Source organism: Ambystoma mexicanum, chromosome 5p, assembly GCF_040938575.1.
Source record: "Ambystoma mexicanum isolate Mex_15411 chromosome 5p, UKY_AmexF1_1, whole genome shotgun sequence".
NCBI classification, from domain to species: domain Eukaryota; kingdom Metazoa; phylum Chordata; class Amphibia; order Caudata; family Ambystomatidae; genus Ambystoma; species Ambystoma mexicanum.
This window is the reverse complement of record NC_090930.1, coordinates 1,223,649,125-1,223,666,992: the sequence shown is the minus strand read 5'-3', so window position 1 is coordinate 1,223,666,992 and position 17,868 is coordinate 1,223,649,125.

Below are 17,868 nucleotides of genomic sequence, written 5' to 3'. Positions count from 1 at the left end.
CTTGCAAATTACATTGTATTGGAGTGAAAGGACCCTGAATTAGATAGACCCACATCATTGAAGTTCAGTGGGGGGAAGTTGTTGCTTGAGAAGATCGTAATTGTGGGTTTATGCATAATGTAAATACATCAGTATTCTGTGCATTCTAACTTGAAAGCACATAATCTCTAAACTCAAACCTGTAGATTTGGATGCCACACACCATAGCTTGTATTTAATGTACATGCACATGGTAAGAAGCAAAAGCACCGCATCTGCAAATGGGGGAATTCACACCAAATGTAATTTATATTAATGTTGATGTTTATGTTGGCTTTCTATTTTACCAATGTTTGTCATTGACATTGACAACGCTGAGTCCTCCAGCCCATGTATGGAGAAGTGATAGGCTACAGCCCTGTGAGTGTCGGCAACACCATTATTTGGGTTCATGGAAAAAGGGGCTGCAAAAATTGTACGTGCTAGTGGTAAAGCTTTTGATTGTGCTGCAAGTGAAATTGTTATCTTTGGAGTTTTGAACTGGTGTGTGTTGGATTGTGAGTGTGCGCCAGATGGGTATTTGGAGTGTTTTTGTGGGATGTTAAGCAATGAAGGGGTAGGTAAGACGAGACATTCAATAGAATATCATGGTGTTATTATCACATTTCCTGTATTATAAAACACATTATATTGTGATATAATGCCTTGTCAGTATTGTCTATAGGACACTGATTTTTTTTCTTTCTCATAAGACATTGCCAAATACATCCTCGTGGTCACTCTACCAACAAGGGAATCAGGGTAGGAAGGTCAATGGCAGGTCAATGATGTGCAGTGTCACCGCCCTCAAACACATTGCGCTGCTGAGACATGGACATGCAACACCTGATGACAATGTTTTACAATATGCAGCAGAACCACACTTTGTCCTCACCGTTTCTGAACTGTATTGGAGGACAAGACCTTGCCAGCATAGACTGTGGAACATCATCTGCACAAGTCTTAATTCCCCTTCCGTTCTGCTGTGAGCATGGAAGACTGTATGTGTTTGGAGGTCACAAAGAGATGTCATTACCCAGAGCAGCAGATAATATCTAGAGTCAGTCATAACATGCCAGATGGCTAGGAATGTAATGGAATACACAGATATACATTTACCTGGAGGTACTTCACACATGCAATACAGAGATGCCCTGGGTTCATCTATTCCCATGTGGCCACTAAGGGCGGCATCAGTGGAAAATAGATGATGGAGTCATGGAAGTTGGTTGTGGTGAGGTGGCTTAATACACAGATCACACAGAGTCTCACGTAGAAAAGGAATAATCTTTTATTTGTTGAGCCATAGATAGGATCAGGCCACAGGTTACAGGACAGAAGTACATCTCCCTTGACCGCTCTGGTGGGCAGCTGCTATATGCGCCCCCAGTAGTGTGCAGGATCATAGTAGCAGCATGTGTCCTGCACAATGTTGCAACCTGGCGGGGCGTGGCGGTGGACATGGTGGTACCCCCACAGCCCAAACCACATGCACGGCCACTGTGCATGGGAGGTGAAAGGGCACGTGGTGAGGCAGCCCGTACCCAGCTTGTGGCAAATTACTTCACCTAAAATCCCACCCCTGCGGAGTGCACACAGGCCTGGTACATACCAGCTGACAATCAATGATGATGACAACCATACCAGCCTGAGATTGTTCACCTGGAAGTGCTATATTGTGTGCATCCCTAGCTACTTAAAGTCACCCAATGCTGTGTCAGAAAAAGCCACACATTCATGCAGCATGAAGGACTACCCCCTTGCAAAATACCACATCAAAATAGTGGCATGTCACCCAACCCTCCCCATCTCAGCTACCCAACATACCATGGCATGCAATGTGAAAGTAACCAAATGAATACACAACACATGACACAAGTGTCACAACGTGCACTGTCCCAAATGGAAACAGACCACAGGCAATTTGCTCTCAATAATTAATAAAAAAACAACACACATGAACAAATACTTAGAAGCAAGAGAAAACATCAGTACAGGATCAAACAGTGACAATATATGACAGTAAAAAATCAAAGTAGTGCAAGTGTCACAACCTGACTAAGGCAGCACATTGACCCCTTCCAACTGCAGATTGTTGCTGGTAGGCAAATGTGTCGGTGTACTGCATACAACATGAACTGCATCTGCAAAGGAGACAGGCTTGTTAAGACATGAAGGAGGTACATGTATATAAGGAAAATGTCATGGATGTAGAACCATATATAAATCCACCATGCAGTGGAGAATTGAACTACAATCCCCACTAGAGATGTATACACAGTTTTGACTACAGACTTCGACACAACTTATGGGAGCCCAATGTCACTGTGTAAGTTACTGTCACTTGGTCACACCCTTTTCGAGCCCATAGAAAGGGGAAGCAGGAGGGGTGTGTGTGTCAGCAACCCACGTTCTAACCCAAAGACAGGACAAGCCTGAATGTGCCCAGCTGGAATACACAAAGCAACACACTGTAAAATAAAAAAATTAAAAAATAAAATAAAAATGGCAATGTTTGGACCGGGGGGGAGGCCACCCAGGAGGGACGAGGTACAGGGTGCACCCCAACATCCACATGTGTGGATGTTGAGAAAAAAAAGAACCCTCCATGGGCTCATGGCCTGCACAGCTACGCTACAGTGGGAGAACTGCCGTCGCTGTCATCGCCCTCTGGTGCTACATCAGAAGGTGGGCGTGATATGGGAGGCAGACCACTCAAAGCCCTGGCATGCTCCTCCATGGCATCAAGCATGCGGATGTGAAAGGTTTGGTTCTGCAGGAAGATGGTACGGAGATCCCCTTGCAGCACCTCACCGGTAGCACGCATTTCTGCCTGCATGGCCTCGCGTGATGCGTGGATCTCCTGACGGGTTGCCTGGAGCTCAGCTGAGAGTGTGCATGTCAGCTGCTCCAGCTGCTGTTATGACCTTGTACTCTGGGACACCTCAAGTTCACACAGAGTATCTCTGAGGGAGTTGTGTTCTAACCTCAGGGTTTCCCTGTGGGCCTGTGAGTCTGCAGATATGGCTGTGCGCAAAGTCTCCAGTCCAGCCCGTCGGTCCCTGTCGGACGACAACATGTCCTCCCTGTGAGTGTGGCAAATGGACTCTGTTGCCTGTGGCTGGAGCTCCACCTGCATTTCAGGGGGGAGAATGGAAGTGGCCACCCTATCCTTGGCCTGAGCCATCATTTCACACAATGCCCCCTGTTGCGCTGCTATAGTGTAGATGGAGTTCTCCCACACAGTATTGTCTGGTGACGCACGGCCACCGCGTTGGCGGGCACCACACCTGTTTGGGGCAAGGTGATGTGCACCTTGCTGTGCTGGCACTGTCTGAGGCTGTAGGTATGCATTCCTCCTTTGATCTGCAGGCCCAGGAACAGGAGCACATTTTTATTGTGGAATGTGACCCTGCATCCGTAACCACGACAGGTGGACTTTCCAACACTGAATGCCCCATAGAGTGGTCTACCCCCAGTGCAGGTGGGTTGGACAGAAAAGTATCCCTGCCAGAAAAACTCACCTGCGATGGGACATATGTCTCAATGTCCAGTTCAGCACCTGATTCATAGACGTCTCCGTAGGTGTACCCAGAGAAACCCGTGGACAGTATGGTCTGCATGAGTAATGGGTTTTCACCCACCACCACCCCACGTCCTCCACTGGTGTCCGGTTGTGACTGTGAGTACTCCTGGCTCTGCGCCATCTCCTCCTCCTCAAGAGCATCAAGTGCCTCATCACCTGCAAAAACATGAAAGAAAAGTAATGAAAACAGGCATGAGCACCATAACACACCACATAGGCATGACGAGGCAGACATCCAGTACATGAATGACACATGTCACACATGACAATAACTCTGGGATGATCTGTCAATTAGTTGGAAGGGGAGGCAAAAAGCAGACGAGGACTCCAAGATGGAAAACCAACACATGTGCTGCATGCTGGATAGCACTGGCATCACACATTAGCCTGTGAGTGGCATGGCAAATCCACATACATGACACATGCCAGCACACAGATGGCACTTAGCATAGCCATGGCAGATTTGACAAGGTCATCCAGATGGTACCAAATCAGTACTGTCACCCATCCATGTGAGATGGACATCATGAAATAAAACATGCAAAATAGTGTGACAAAACACGCATGTGCCACACGCTGCAACAAAGCGAGTGTTGACTGATGCAGTGATGGCAGGCACATGGATACATCAATGGTTGGTCACTTCAACATGACAGAAGACAATTGTCATGTTCAACATTCAAAAAGGGCCCCAAAAGGATTGTGTGCAGGCCATGTGTAGGTGCACATTACTCAATCAGCCCGATTGGTCAAATCATTCCCATAATATGGGAAGAAATGTGGGCCATTGTGGGGTGTAATCTATGAATGAAGTATGTCACATTTGGGGCAGTACGGCACAAAACTGTGTGGTAAAAATGCTAATGATTTCATCAATCAGGCAGAATGAACAGAAAAACAGTATGAACAATGTTGTGGCAAGATGACAGTTGAAGGGCAAGTGCAGTAATCAGGTGCAAATTGTCAACTGCGGTCAAAAGGGATACTGTGAAACTGAAACCCAAGGCCGGGGAATGGTTTGGAGGGACCACATGGGTGACCCATAGCAGTCAAGACTACACAGCCTCACCTGGCACTCAATCAGAACACATCACCCAAGCAACATACACATGGATTGCACACACATGCATGGGCACTCAACGGACATTGTTTCAAGATCTGGTAGGTCTCCGATGCCTTGGATCTGATCCTCTGTGATGAAGGCTCCAGCGATAAACTCATTTTCAGTGAGTTGTTCCTCCTCTGGTGGAGAACCACCACCAGTAACCAGAGTAGAGGCATGATTAGAAGCCAGCTTGTTCTTTGCTCTGCGTTTCAGGTCATTCCACCACTTAGAACAATCATCAGCTGTGCGCCTCACAAATCCAAGGGAACTAATGTGGTCCGCGATGGTCTGCCAGTGGGCCCTACGTTGAGCAGTCATAGTCTTGCACCATGCAGTCACCACCATTTCGTGGCCATGGGCCAACACGTAGCCCACAAGTGTGTCTAGTTCTGCATCATTGAAACTAGGCTTCCTTGATGTGCCGAAGTGGTTAGCCATGTCTGGTGTCCCAGCCTGTACCTCAAGAGCACCCTTCTTCCTCTTGGAAGGTGGTGCGGACCCTGAGTGGCTTACGCTGCTCTGGTTGGTAGAGGCTGAAGCGCAGGTGGACTGGGCACTGGAAGTAGCCAAAGGCACGATGACCAAAGGTCTCACTGCAGGCATTGGTTGCTGGGTGATGTTGGCAGGACCAACCTCAGTGTGATGGATTTGGACAAACACTGTCCCGGCTGCGAGACTCGGAGCTGGGGTGGATTGAACTGCAGCTGCCCCTGCAGTCTCCTCACCCTGGCTACTTGGGGTAGCAGATGACATTGCTGCCCCAGATCCATGTGGTCTGGTGACAGCAACATTCACCACCACACGTGGCTTTGACTTGGTGACACGGAAGTCAGCCTGGGAGTCATCCTGTGCTGGTTCGGTTGACAATATGGGCTGGGTTAACAAGGCCTGAGCTGGGATGGTGTCAGCTACATCTCCCCGACCCATTTGGGGGGCATAGGTGTCCCTGATTGGTCTTCCACACACTGGCCACTTGGGCCACCCTGCACATCCTGGCCATGTCCCCTACTGCGCCCACCTCTTTGAGGTCAGCCACCTTTGCCTCCCTTACTGCTTGGTTGCCTCCCAACCATGGCACTGATGTTGTTGTGTAAATGGGAGGTGCAGTAAACAATTGTCCTGGGCAATTGGGGTGAAATGGGTAGGGTACTAGATAGAATGCGTACCCTCGTGCTCTAGCAAGGCTATCTGTGAGACCTGGGGGAAGATGACAGGACACGCAATGCTTAGGCACCCCTAAACAAAATTTAATGTGCAAGCGACCCCTGTTAGACCACGTGCATGGAATAAAGAACCCGCACTATGCTGTGGCACCCAGAAACACAAAAATAAGCATACGCGTGGTACAAGCAGGCTACAATGACCTCTGAATGGGTATGCGATACATGGGGGCAACCACAGTGGAAAAATACTTGCGCGACTCACCGTCTGCCTGGAAAAAGAACATGAAAAAGACGTGCGTGTTGGCAACACCCCTGCCAAAAGAAGAATTGAACGCTGTCTGAGTATTCAGTGAGTACGAACTCGAACCGTTGTGAAGTAATCACGTGTGAACCGACAAGAAGTACAAGAATCACCCGCTCGCTCTCCACAAAAAGCACGTACAAGAAAATGGTGTCCTACACATACCTTTTAACCCAGCCCACACGTGCAACGTCACTTACACGCGTACGCGCTAAGGGCCTTTCCTCCAATTACACGCAGTGACACCCGGATGTGCAGTTTTTGCACGTGTGCAATCAACATGCAGCCGTGTTGAGGGAAACGCCCTTGCGTGTCACGTCACAGACGCGTTTACGCGCTAAGGGCCTTTTCTCAAATTACATGCTGACGTGCAGTTTTTTCATGAGCCAAATCACTCCGTATCAAGCTGGCCACGCAACAACACATGGAAGACCATGCTCCTGCCCAGAAGGCCGTTTTCCTGCTCCACAGAGCCCCGGTCATGCTCCCACCTGCCATCTGCTGCTGCCTGCCTGCCTGCCAGCCATGTGCCCTGCTGTTTGGTGCCTGCACATCAGCCATCTGCAGGGGTCCAGTTGCTGTGACCACCCCTGCTGGAACAGAAGACTCCCGACTTCGATTCCATTGCTCCACAGCCCAGCACCAGGACCCAGTGGCCCACCCACACCTGCCTCGGCGGTTGCCATGTCAGACACAACACCATCTGGCACCAGTGGAAACCCCCAGCAGAGAGGCAGAGGGCTACGAGCTTCAGTGCCAATGAAGTTGGTATCCTGGTGGAGCGAGTCTTGGGGCATTATGATGCCCCCTTTGGAAGTTTGTGCGCCAACAATGAAGGACGGAAGAGGATCTGGATGGACATTGTGGCTGCCATCAATGTGGAGGGGGTGGCAGTCCGCGACATTCAACACGTTCTGGAAGCGCTGGGAGGACTTCAGGTCCAGGACCCTCAACAAGGCCTGGTGCCTCTTGAAGGCAGTGGATGCTGAGGGGTGCCGGGTCCGCCTAACCAACAACCAGATGAGGGTCCTGGAACGTATACACTCAGCACTCCACCTCCAGGTGCTTGAGAGGCAGAACCGTCCGGAGTCGAGCGGTAAGTGTACATGCGTACTGATTGGACGCCGTGCATTTTGAGGTGTGCCAGGAGTGTGCAGGTAGCACATATGTCTCTGTAGGCCCATGTATGGATGTGTATGTACAGGGACATGAGCCTGCCGCATGTGAGTCCTGTCATATGTGAGACACATCAATGGTGTATGTGTTGGAATGTATGCTGGCCGAATGCATGTATGGGTGGACACATGTTTAAATTTGTGTATGTACTGTGGCATGGTTGTGGTGTCACACATGGATGTTGGTTCCACCTCCATGTATCTGCACTATGTACATGTGCATGTGTGTGTATTTGACAAGTGTGCAACTGTGATACACCATGGATGCATGTGACACTGACATGTAGTAGGCTGATTGGCAGATGTGACATGGATGGCGATGATATCACTGAGACAGGTGGTGGAGATGTACAGATGCATGTATGTCTGGTGGCGTGTGTGCATGTGTTCTGCACTCCCTGTCTTGCATGTGACATCAGGCTAACCTTCAGCTGCTCATGCTGTTGTTTGTGTATGGATGGTGCTGCCTGGTGCAACATTCCTGTTGATTTGCCCATGTGTGTGAGTTGAAAAAATATGTGTGTTGGGGAGTGTAATGCCATGTGTGAAGTTTGACACTGCCACTCATGTGCAACTGCCATGTGTGTATCAGACCATTGTACAGTGCCCTTATGCCTGTCTTCTATACCTGTCTGCAGCGTTAACTGATGAAGAGGGCGGAGACGGTGCTGTGGAGCAAATCGGCAGGGATCACACCGCCAGCCGGAGAAGCAAGGCCCGGCTCCCCTCCCATGTTGTCATCTAGTTGGGGACTGAGGAGTCTTGTACCGCGTCCGTTGTCGCATCTGCCGAGAGTAGCTCCAAGTGGCGGAGGTCGGAGGTGTACTCCTTGGCAGTAGATGGGGCAGCTGAGACCCCACAGGGTCCGATGGAGGAAGATGGCACGCAGTCATCCAGGTTGGCGGGGGCTTTGGTTGAGGAGGAGGCCATGGAAGGGCCACACACAAGGTCTGGAGGGGGGATTCCACTGGTGCTAGTGGTGCAGTCCAGGGGCAGGGACAAGAGGCAGCACAGGCCACCGCGGAGGTGCCTGTGTGTAATCCTGTCTCCGATCCTGTGACTGCATTATCCCGCACCAGCAGGGATGCCTTCGTCCAGACCCGTTTTCAGGGAGGGGATGAGCGCACAACAACTGGCCTTCCTCTCCCTGCGGACATGGTAATCCGGGACCATGTTGAGCCTGTCCTGGCTGGGATGGCATTGCGTCAACGGGGGAATGCGAGATGACCTGCAGGGTTTTCGTGAAGACGCTGCACGTTATCTCAGATGCCTCTTTGACTGCGTCGACCTAATAGAACGGGTCACCAGTTCTGGATTCCTCTGTGTGCTGGACCTTGTACCGACTACCTCCTCAACTGAACCCCCTATGCGCCAGTCGTCCTCCGTGCCATCTTTCAGCCCAAGTATCACCTGGGTACCCTGTGGAGCTGCCACTGACCCAGCGGCCAGGCTGGTGGAGGACACATCCCTGCCACAGTCGGGAGTCGGAGGTCCAGCAGGGGTGGGCACCCCAAAAACTGGACCCCAGCAGGAGGAGGACGTGCAGGCATCAAGAGGCAGGGCACAGGCACGGCAGCAGCAGGCTCAAGGTGGGAGCGATGATGGCTTGGGGCCTTCAACATCAGAGGGGCAGGCATCGGCCTGAATTGGAAGTGTCTTCTGTGTGGCAGCGGTTGAGCCAGCAAATAGGTGTGGAGCGGCGGCAGGCAGAAAAGGCACGGCTCACTATGGTCAGGGCAGAGAACTCCATGCGTAGGGCGCTGAGGTGGGCTGAGTGCCTCGAGGCAATTCGCAGGGAGTGGGAGGTGGACATGGCTTTAACCTGCAAAACATTGGGGCCATGGAGCAGGCCTGCCTCCAGGACATAGAAAGGGAGTTTGATGATGCCCTGGCCCTGGGAAATCAACAAGTGAGCCGTAGGACTTGCCCGCCGCCATTGTATATAGTTAATTAGTGTTAGGTTTCCTTTCTGTTTTTCTTTCATTTGGGACGCGTGGGCAATGCCCCACCTTTTTGTATATAGTTGTTCATTAGGTAGGGTTTTTTTTAGGTTTCCTTAATAGTTGGGCTCATGGACCCTGGATTTGTACTTTGTATATAGTTGAACACTGGATTTCACTTCATTCTATTTTTATTTTACCATGGATCAATGATTTTGTCTTATTTTTTACCTTTGGATTTGGTTTTTGGGATGGACACTTTGGACCCATGTTCATTCGGATTATTTTGGATTCTGCTATCACATATTTTTTTTCTATTATTTTGGACATGCAGCATTTTGTTTATTATTTCCATTATTGTGCGATTTCATTTCATTCCCTTGCTTTTGTGTTTAATACATTTTTATTTCATACTTCAATGTGTGGTATTCTCTCATTGGTTTTATGCATGTCACGATGTGGGTTTTCTCATTCACTTGCACCCATTGTGTGTGTGTGACGGACATGTATTGATGTTCATACTTGCCATTTGGGATGTATCATTGTCGGAATTAAAACAATATTATGCCTCCTATCGTAACAATTGTATGTGTATTGGCCTACGCCAAGTTGTCTAAACATCATGTGCGAACAAACTCCGCGGCAAGGTTTTGACCTTAGAAAAACTAATGTAAGTCGCCATCTTGGATTAAGCCACCATTTTAGGTTCTCTTGTTATATGGAAGTCACCCTGGACATCAAAATGGAGGCCAAATGACATTCTGAGTAAGATTCTGGCCGTTGTGACCTCCGTACAATTGAATAATTAATATGCCTGCAGGCCACTTGTCAGGGTCGCGAACTGAGACCTTGTCCTACCTTTGACCTACATGTAAATGTACAACTATATCAGTGAAACTAATCGAAATGCATATATTAAAGGATTGACCTGGCAAGGGACCCATAGACATGTTTTCGCAGAATGGTTAACCCGCAAGAGGGTTGGCCAAGGGCTGGACAAATTGTATATAAACCCGGGTATTCCAATGTGCGGTCTCTCACTAACACATCAAACCCTTGTTGAAGTTTGTTATGTTACTCTGAGAGCCGAATAGCTATCCGTTTGTCAATTGACTTGGTAACTGTTGTAGCTTTTAAATAAAGCACTTGTATGTTTCTTTGTAACCTGTGTTGGTGTGTTTCTTTGTGGGCTTCCCGGCCTCATATTATTTTTCTGTTTTCACATCATGTGATGGGGATTTCAATGTGGGGTGGATGTAATACTTGGTTGTGTGTCTGGACTGGGGTGGTATGGGGTGGGTTTTGGGTGGCCATAAGGGCCATGATTGTGGATTCTGATGACGTGTTGGGGGGACATGAGTCAGGGCCTGCTGACAGGTGCCTGTCACTGCTGGGTGGGTGAGTGGGTGGGGGGACATGAGTCGGGGCCTGCTGGCAGGTGCCTGTCACTGCTGGGTGGGTGGGGGTGCAGGGGGACATGATTTGGGGCCTGCTGGCAGGTGCCTGTCACTGCTGGTTCGGTGAGTGGGTGGGAGGACATGATTCGGGGGCCTGCTGGCAGGTGCCTGTCACTGCTGGGTGGGTGAGTGGGTGGGGGGACTTGAATCGGAGCCTGCTGGCAGGTGCCTGTCACTGCTGGGTGGGTGGGGGTACAGGGGGACATGAGTCGGGGCCTGCTGGCAGGTGCATGTTGCTGCTGGGTGGGTGCGGGTGCAGGGGGACATGAGTCGGGGCCTGCTGGTAGGTGCCCGTCAATGATGGGTGGGTGGGGGACATGTGTGAAGTCTCCCAGGTGCATGGTGCCATGCGGCCTGCCTGCGCGTCATGGCTAGGGTGATGGGCCCTGCGGTGTATGGGGAGTTGATAGGGACACACCAGGGAGGGACCACATTGCCAAATTGCATGTGTAACTCCCTGCGCACCCCTCAGAATACACGTACCCCACTCGCGCTGGCGAAAACGCGTGTTAAACTTCCCGCACCCCCCCGAAATACACGTACCCCACTCGCACAAGGCCTATCGCATGTAAAACTTCCCGCGCACCCCCGAAATACTCGTACCCCGCTCGCACAAGGCCTATCGCATGTAATATTTCCTCCGCACCCCCAAAATACACGTACCCCGCTCGCACAAGGACTATCGCATGTGAAACTTTCCGTGCACCCCCAGAATACACGTACCCCACTCGCACAAGCCCTATCACATGTGAAACTTCCCACGTACCCCCGAAATACATGTACATCGCTCGCACAAGGCCTATTGCATGTGAAAATTCCTGCGCACCCCCAGAATACACGTACCCCACTTATACAAGGACTATCACGTGTAATACTTCCTGCGCACCCCCAAAATACACGTACCCTGCTCGCACAAGGCCTATCGCATGTGAAACTTCCCCCGCACTCCCAGAATACACATACCCCACTTGCACAAGGCCTATCGCATGTGAAACTTCCTGCACACCCCCGAAATACACGTACCCCGCTCGCACAAGGCCTATCGCGTGTGAAACGTCCCGCACACCCCCAGAATACACGTACTCCGCTCGCACAAGGCCTATTGCGTGTGAAACTTCCTGTGCACTCTCAGATCACATGTACCCCGCTCGCACAAGCCCTATCGCGTGTAAAACTTCCTGCGCACCCCCAAAATACACGTACCCCGCTTGCACAAGCCCTATCGTGTGTGATATTTCCCGCGCACCCACGAAATACACTGTACCGGCCCTGTGCACTGGTGCAGGGTTAGCGCAGCCCTTTGCGCTGCATTGGGGATTTCAATGACTTTTCCTTATGCAAGGGGCGTTCTTAGGGGCGTTACTGCCGCTGCAGGATGTTCTCTGCGCCAGTGCTCAAAATGGCTTTGAGATTCCATGAATACGTGGTGCGCCAGAATGCTATTTAGCGCACACGGCTGGTGCACGCTGGCGCACGCTCCTTCTCTGCACTGCTTGCTTGTGCTGCCTCTGCGCTGAAATCTATGAATTACCCTGTGTGACTCTAGGTCAGCTGCACAAGGAGTGGGTGTATTCTAGTCCGATAGACTGTCCCTGGCAGCCTGCAGTGCAAGGTCAGGAACAACCTCTCTCCTGTGGACATCCCCCAATGAACTGTCATTGGAAACAAGATTCAAATGGCACACCCTAAACAAAAGGACCACATGACACCACAGTTGGTCACACCAAAAGGTGTGAGAAATGTATTTCTGCCCTGCAGTAGTACAAGGATGAGTAGAGGCTGAAACACCCAATCAGCCCCCACACTTCCACAAACCAAGAGCAAACACAATCATAAAGGTAAAACAGGCACAGCCAAGAGATAGAATAAGCAAAGATAGTTGATGCAACACTCTGGGTAATGAATCAGGGGTGAAAGGCAAGCACAGGCAACAATGCTGTTGAAAAAAGATATGTACTTGTGAGCAAGAGCAATAAGGGTTCAAAGTGACCTAACCAATCCCTAGGGCCCATAAATGACCAATTATTATTATGCCATTATTATTGTAATGGGAGACAAGGGCACAGGGTGTTGGTATCCCGCAGAGGTGTTTGCAAACCCGAGAGTGGCAGGTGCCTTGCTTCATTCCAACAATCCCCTGTGTGGGTATTGAGGGGGGCGACATGACTTTTGGTCCTACGCTTCATGACCATCCTTCAGCCTGCCTTTCCCTGCCTGGCAGTGCTTTTCATCATGAGATTTGCAATGTGGGATTTGCAAGGCCTAGTAAACCAGCAAACCAGGTAAACTTGGTAAACAACCCATTGGAACCCTTGCTACTTTTGTTGCCATTTAACCCGTCAACTGACTGCAGTGTTTATAAACGTTATCATCCTTATTGAGCCATCCAAGTCTTCGAGCGGAAGGGAGATCTTTGCTTCAAACCTGGTCAATCATTATGTCATCTTTATCAAACCACTATATGTTCAGGAATCTGGGGAACCAGAGGAGGTGTGTGTGACCCAGTCAATGGTCCTAGGCCCGGGATGGGTCTTGAGCTCGCCCTGAGCTCAAAACTACTGATTTTACCATCAAGAGGGCCAAGTGCAATACAAAACCAAACCCAGTCATTTTGACATGCTCTAGTGCTGTTGATCTAGCACCTCAAATAAAAATCAATCCTGCCAACTCTTTTAGCGAGGTCCACCTGCTGATTGGAGAAATTCAACAATTCGTGGGTGCACCTAGTGCTGCTGTCAATCTGAGGCTCGGAGAGGGGGGAAACACTGCTTTTACTGACATTGTTATGATTAAAGAGCCACTTGATAATTTTCCTGCCCGTAGTGCAGTTATTTCGGACTTCGTGACCCGGGGGGGGAGGTCAGGTGGCAGCCGGCCATTCTCTGCATTCTATCAACCTTACCAACATTATACGGAGGGGTCAGCGAGTGCTCCATGTTTGACAGCCTCACGTTCAATCCCTGTAAAAAGCCCCTCTGATACCAGGCATATAGAAATCCCAGCCGCTCTCCCCTCTGAGTTAGGCTGACTGGAGGACCACTGCACCGTGGACCTGGCCTGACCCAAAACCCTGTTGAGTCAAGGGGGGCATTATCAGACCTTAATATGAGCATCATTGATGTGACTTTTAACCAGCCCACAGTTTACACAGCTCCAAACATAGGATCTGAATCCTGTGGAAATAAGATAAGCACATTAGGGGCAACTGATATAGCTGTCACGACCCTTACCCCAGACCCCCACTGGCAAGCCCACTTGCCAGGTAAGGTCAGGTTTCGGGACTCCATCAAGGCCTTGGAGGCCTTGCATCCACTCCCAAGACTCTCTTGGAGGCGCCAGGCTCATATTCACTACGGAGAACATGTTTGAACGGGGACTACTTTTCATTAAGACTGCAGTTAACATGGAGGCATTCGCATAGCTTGGTCCCTAAGAACTAAGCTATGCGGCATAGTGTTTTGGGTGTGGTGGCCTGGGACTACTTTACCTGGACTACTTTGTTGGGAGGCTATTTAAACCACACCCAAGCAACAGAGCATGCTTTGCATTACTTTGCAGACTGCAAAGTGACGCTCACCGTGCCCTGTGATACCCATGATTCTCAGAGCAATGAGCTGCAGAGGAGACTAAAGGAACATCTTTAATCGAATCTTACCTGCAATCTCCAGCCTGTGATCCGCTCTACAGTGAACAGCTTCTTCTGGGCTCCGCACACCTACCGGAACGAAGCGACCTGAAAAGGAAAAGGAGAAAGACAACATTAGAAAAGACATATTCCGGCATCGCTTAAGCCCCGAACATTATAAGAAGCTTACCTGGCTTTTCACCTTACGGCCTCACCCGCTGGAAAAGGACAGTGACCTGTAAGGAATAGAAGAAACAAAGGTTAGCAAGGCAAGACAAATCAGCGCAGCGCATTACTTACCGCATTACAGCGCACACCCCGTGCCATCATTACCGGCGGTGCTCAAACCAACCAGTACACCACGCTGAATCTCCCACACACCTAAGGAGAAAGAAAGGACATTGTTCATCACAAAAGAAAGGCAGGCAAGAACAATCAGCGCTATACAAAAACTGCTGCAATAAGACCTACCTTAAACACACTTGAATGGGCACGCGCCAGTGAAGTAAATTGGTCGCCCCCGTCCACTGAAGACTACGCACCCCTGCTAAGAAGGAAGGATGGAGAGCACACCTAATACAGCAACAAGGTGAGGAGAGGGTCTAAGGGGCTGAAGCCAAAAGGGTGTGGTGGGGGGATACTTACCTGAGTCGGCCAGTTTTGAACCCAGCCCCCCTGTGTCCTCAGGCTAGACCTCCTCCGAAGACACCATCCGAAAATCAAGAGAAGGTTCCGGCAACCAACCAGGGATGAGTGGCGTCCCCGTGGATACCAGGTGAGCGTAACAATAGCTCCATTGGCAAGTTTACCTAACCCAGCATTTGAGATCAGGGTATAGTCCCTGATGCCCATGAGAAACAAAGGGAGGTTGGTCAAGGGCCAAGGGAGCTGCCACTGCAAAAGCAGTAAGGTCATGTCCAAACTTCTGTTAATTTAAAACATCCTAATGTCCCTTATTGAAGCCACTAGATGAAGAGAAGACTCAGGGAGACTCTTAATTAACCAAGTGGCAAAGAAATGGGCCTCATTAAGCCTAAGGACTTCTGTACTAATACCTCCCAGTCAAATCAGGGGATTAACATGACAAGACCGGTCGCCGCTAATGACCAAAAGGCTAATGGGGCAACCCTTTACCCTGAATGTGCTGGTCCTGTCCCAGGAAGGTTCTCTCAATTTTTCCACTTCGATCTCCCCAAGTCCTCCCAGGTGCACCAGCAGCTCGCGGGTAGCTGGATCCCTTAGAAAAAATTGGTTACTTAAGAAGATAGTCAGCATACATGCCCGGGACTTGCCCAACATTCAAGATATCCATAATAGGTCTTTTGCTCCTCAGTCAATTTTTCTTCATGGAGTCCCGAAACCATCTTCAAAAAGGGATGAACCAAAGGCAGCACTCCTTAACAAGTGTTTACAATGGCTGAACTACGTGAGGGGGTTTTAGATCTGTAACTATGGATCAAATTGTTGTCTGTACCAGGTCTTCCAAGAAAGCTGCTTCGAACCTTGACATTATGGTTAGGGACCTACTGAACACTGATATGGCATGTAATCCCTTGGTAAATACTACAATTAGTCTGAGCGCATATCCCTGGGGTCCAAAGTTAAAGGGCCCAGTTTTGTCCGGATAAAAGGCTGTCCCTTTAAGGTAAGAATCTGCAGGTCCCCCCTGTGGCTATGGGTACTAATCCTGGACGAAGTCTAATGCAGTCACAGAAGTTTCCATATTGTCATGTTGCATCAATGGTTGCTAAGGTTCTCCTGATTCAGGCAGTTCTTCTCTGTCATCATCTGTAAATGGATAAGTTCTGAAATGTATAAGTGAAGTTTTGTGCAAACCTTTATGGCTCCAAGCCAAAATAAAGTTAAATGAAATTATTATTATGGCATGTATTGAGCGCTCAGAGATATATAGCAATACAGATACATGATGGAGCTCTTTACAGATGTATACAACAGGACAGATGCATAACAGAGCACTTTTCAGAGTTAACACCAGAACAGATACACAGCGGGGGAATACAGAGGAGCACAGAAGAGGGGTACAGCTGTACGGGTGGCAAGGAGAAGAAGAGCAGGCGGTGTGAGGCGAGTCAGGTGGTGAGAGAGGCGTTGTGATGGCCTAGGTGTTGGGAATGAGAGATTCATTGAAGTGGTGGGTCTTGAGTTCTTTCCTGAATTGTAGGAGCAAGTGGGCAAGCCTGATGCTGACAAAGAGGAGGTTCCATAGTTTTCGGCCATTGAGAAGGCTTATATTTTGGTCCTTTCCTTTTTGCAGTGGCAGATTTCAAGGCTGTACGTGTCCTGGCTTCTGGTGGTGCTCTGTCCACTGGGGATGCTGAGTTTCTCTGCAACGTAACTGAGTGACTTGAGGGCAACTGCCTTACAGATAAGGTGATTTGTGCGTGCAGTGGGAGCCAGTGAAGATAGATGAGGGCCGGGTTGATGTGGTTGTATCTGCGTAGACTTTGATGAGGCATTCAGCCAGATGTAGGATACTTCTCAGGGGAACAATGTGGACGACAGGAGGCCTTTGAGGGGTGCATTGCCTCATCCAAGTGGGATAGACCAGGGCTTGAAGGGTGGATCTAAAGCTGTCCAAAGGGAGAAATGGCTTGACTTTCCACATGAGGGAGAGCTGACACCAAGCTCTCTGAGTTTTCTTAAGCATGTGTGTCTTGAAGGAGAGGTGTTTGTTAATGTGGAACCCGAGGGACTTGGCACAGGAGGTCAGCTCAGGTGTGAAGCAGTCAGAGTTCATGGTTGACAGTCAGGTGTGTTTGTCTGGGTGTTCAGTGTTGTTGGTGAGAAGTAGGAATTTGGTCCTGGAGGAGCTTAGCTTCATGTATACACTGGACATCCAGATCAGCAAGAGACAGGTTTTTAGCCTATGGATGTCCTTGATGGAGTCGATCTTGAGGTATAGCTGTGTGTCATCACTGTACTGGTGGATGTGGATGTTTTATGTGGCTAGGAGGGCTCCCAGCAGCTCCATCTATAGATTCAAGATCACTGGGGAGAGGATGGACCATGGGGGCAAAAGGCAGCAACAGAGGGTCCTGCTGGTTCAAATGTGCTGAACAGTTCTTGAAACACGCTCAAAGAAGTTCCAGTGACTCCCAGGGTGCAGTGAGTCACAATCCATGGGCTCCGAGACAGATGAGTGCTGCTCTCATGCTTCCAAACATGGGGGAGTTTGGCACACAATTGCAGGTGTCCGCCAACATGATGAGCTCCTGAGTACTGCTGTGGCCGGCAGAGAGCAGGTCCTGTTCAAGCAGTGGATCTTCCCCACTGGTCCCAGGGGATGGTTAGGGGACAGAGATGGTCTCTGCCTTGTAACACTGCCTTCACCTTAAAACTAGAGGACTTTGAAGAGGACTGTTTTCTCACCAGAGTCCAGTGAAATCTTCAAAAGTGAGGATCCAAAGATGCTTCTAGATAATTCCCCAATGATCCAAAGAAGTGATGGGAGACACTTTCTTTTATAGGGAAACATCC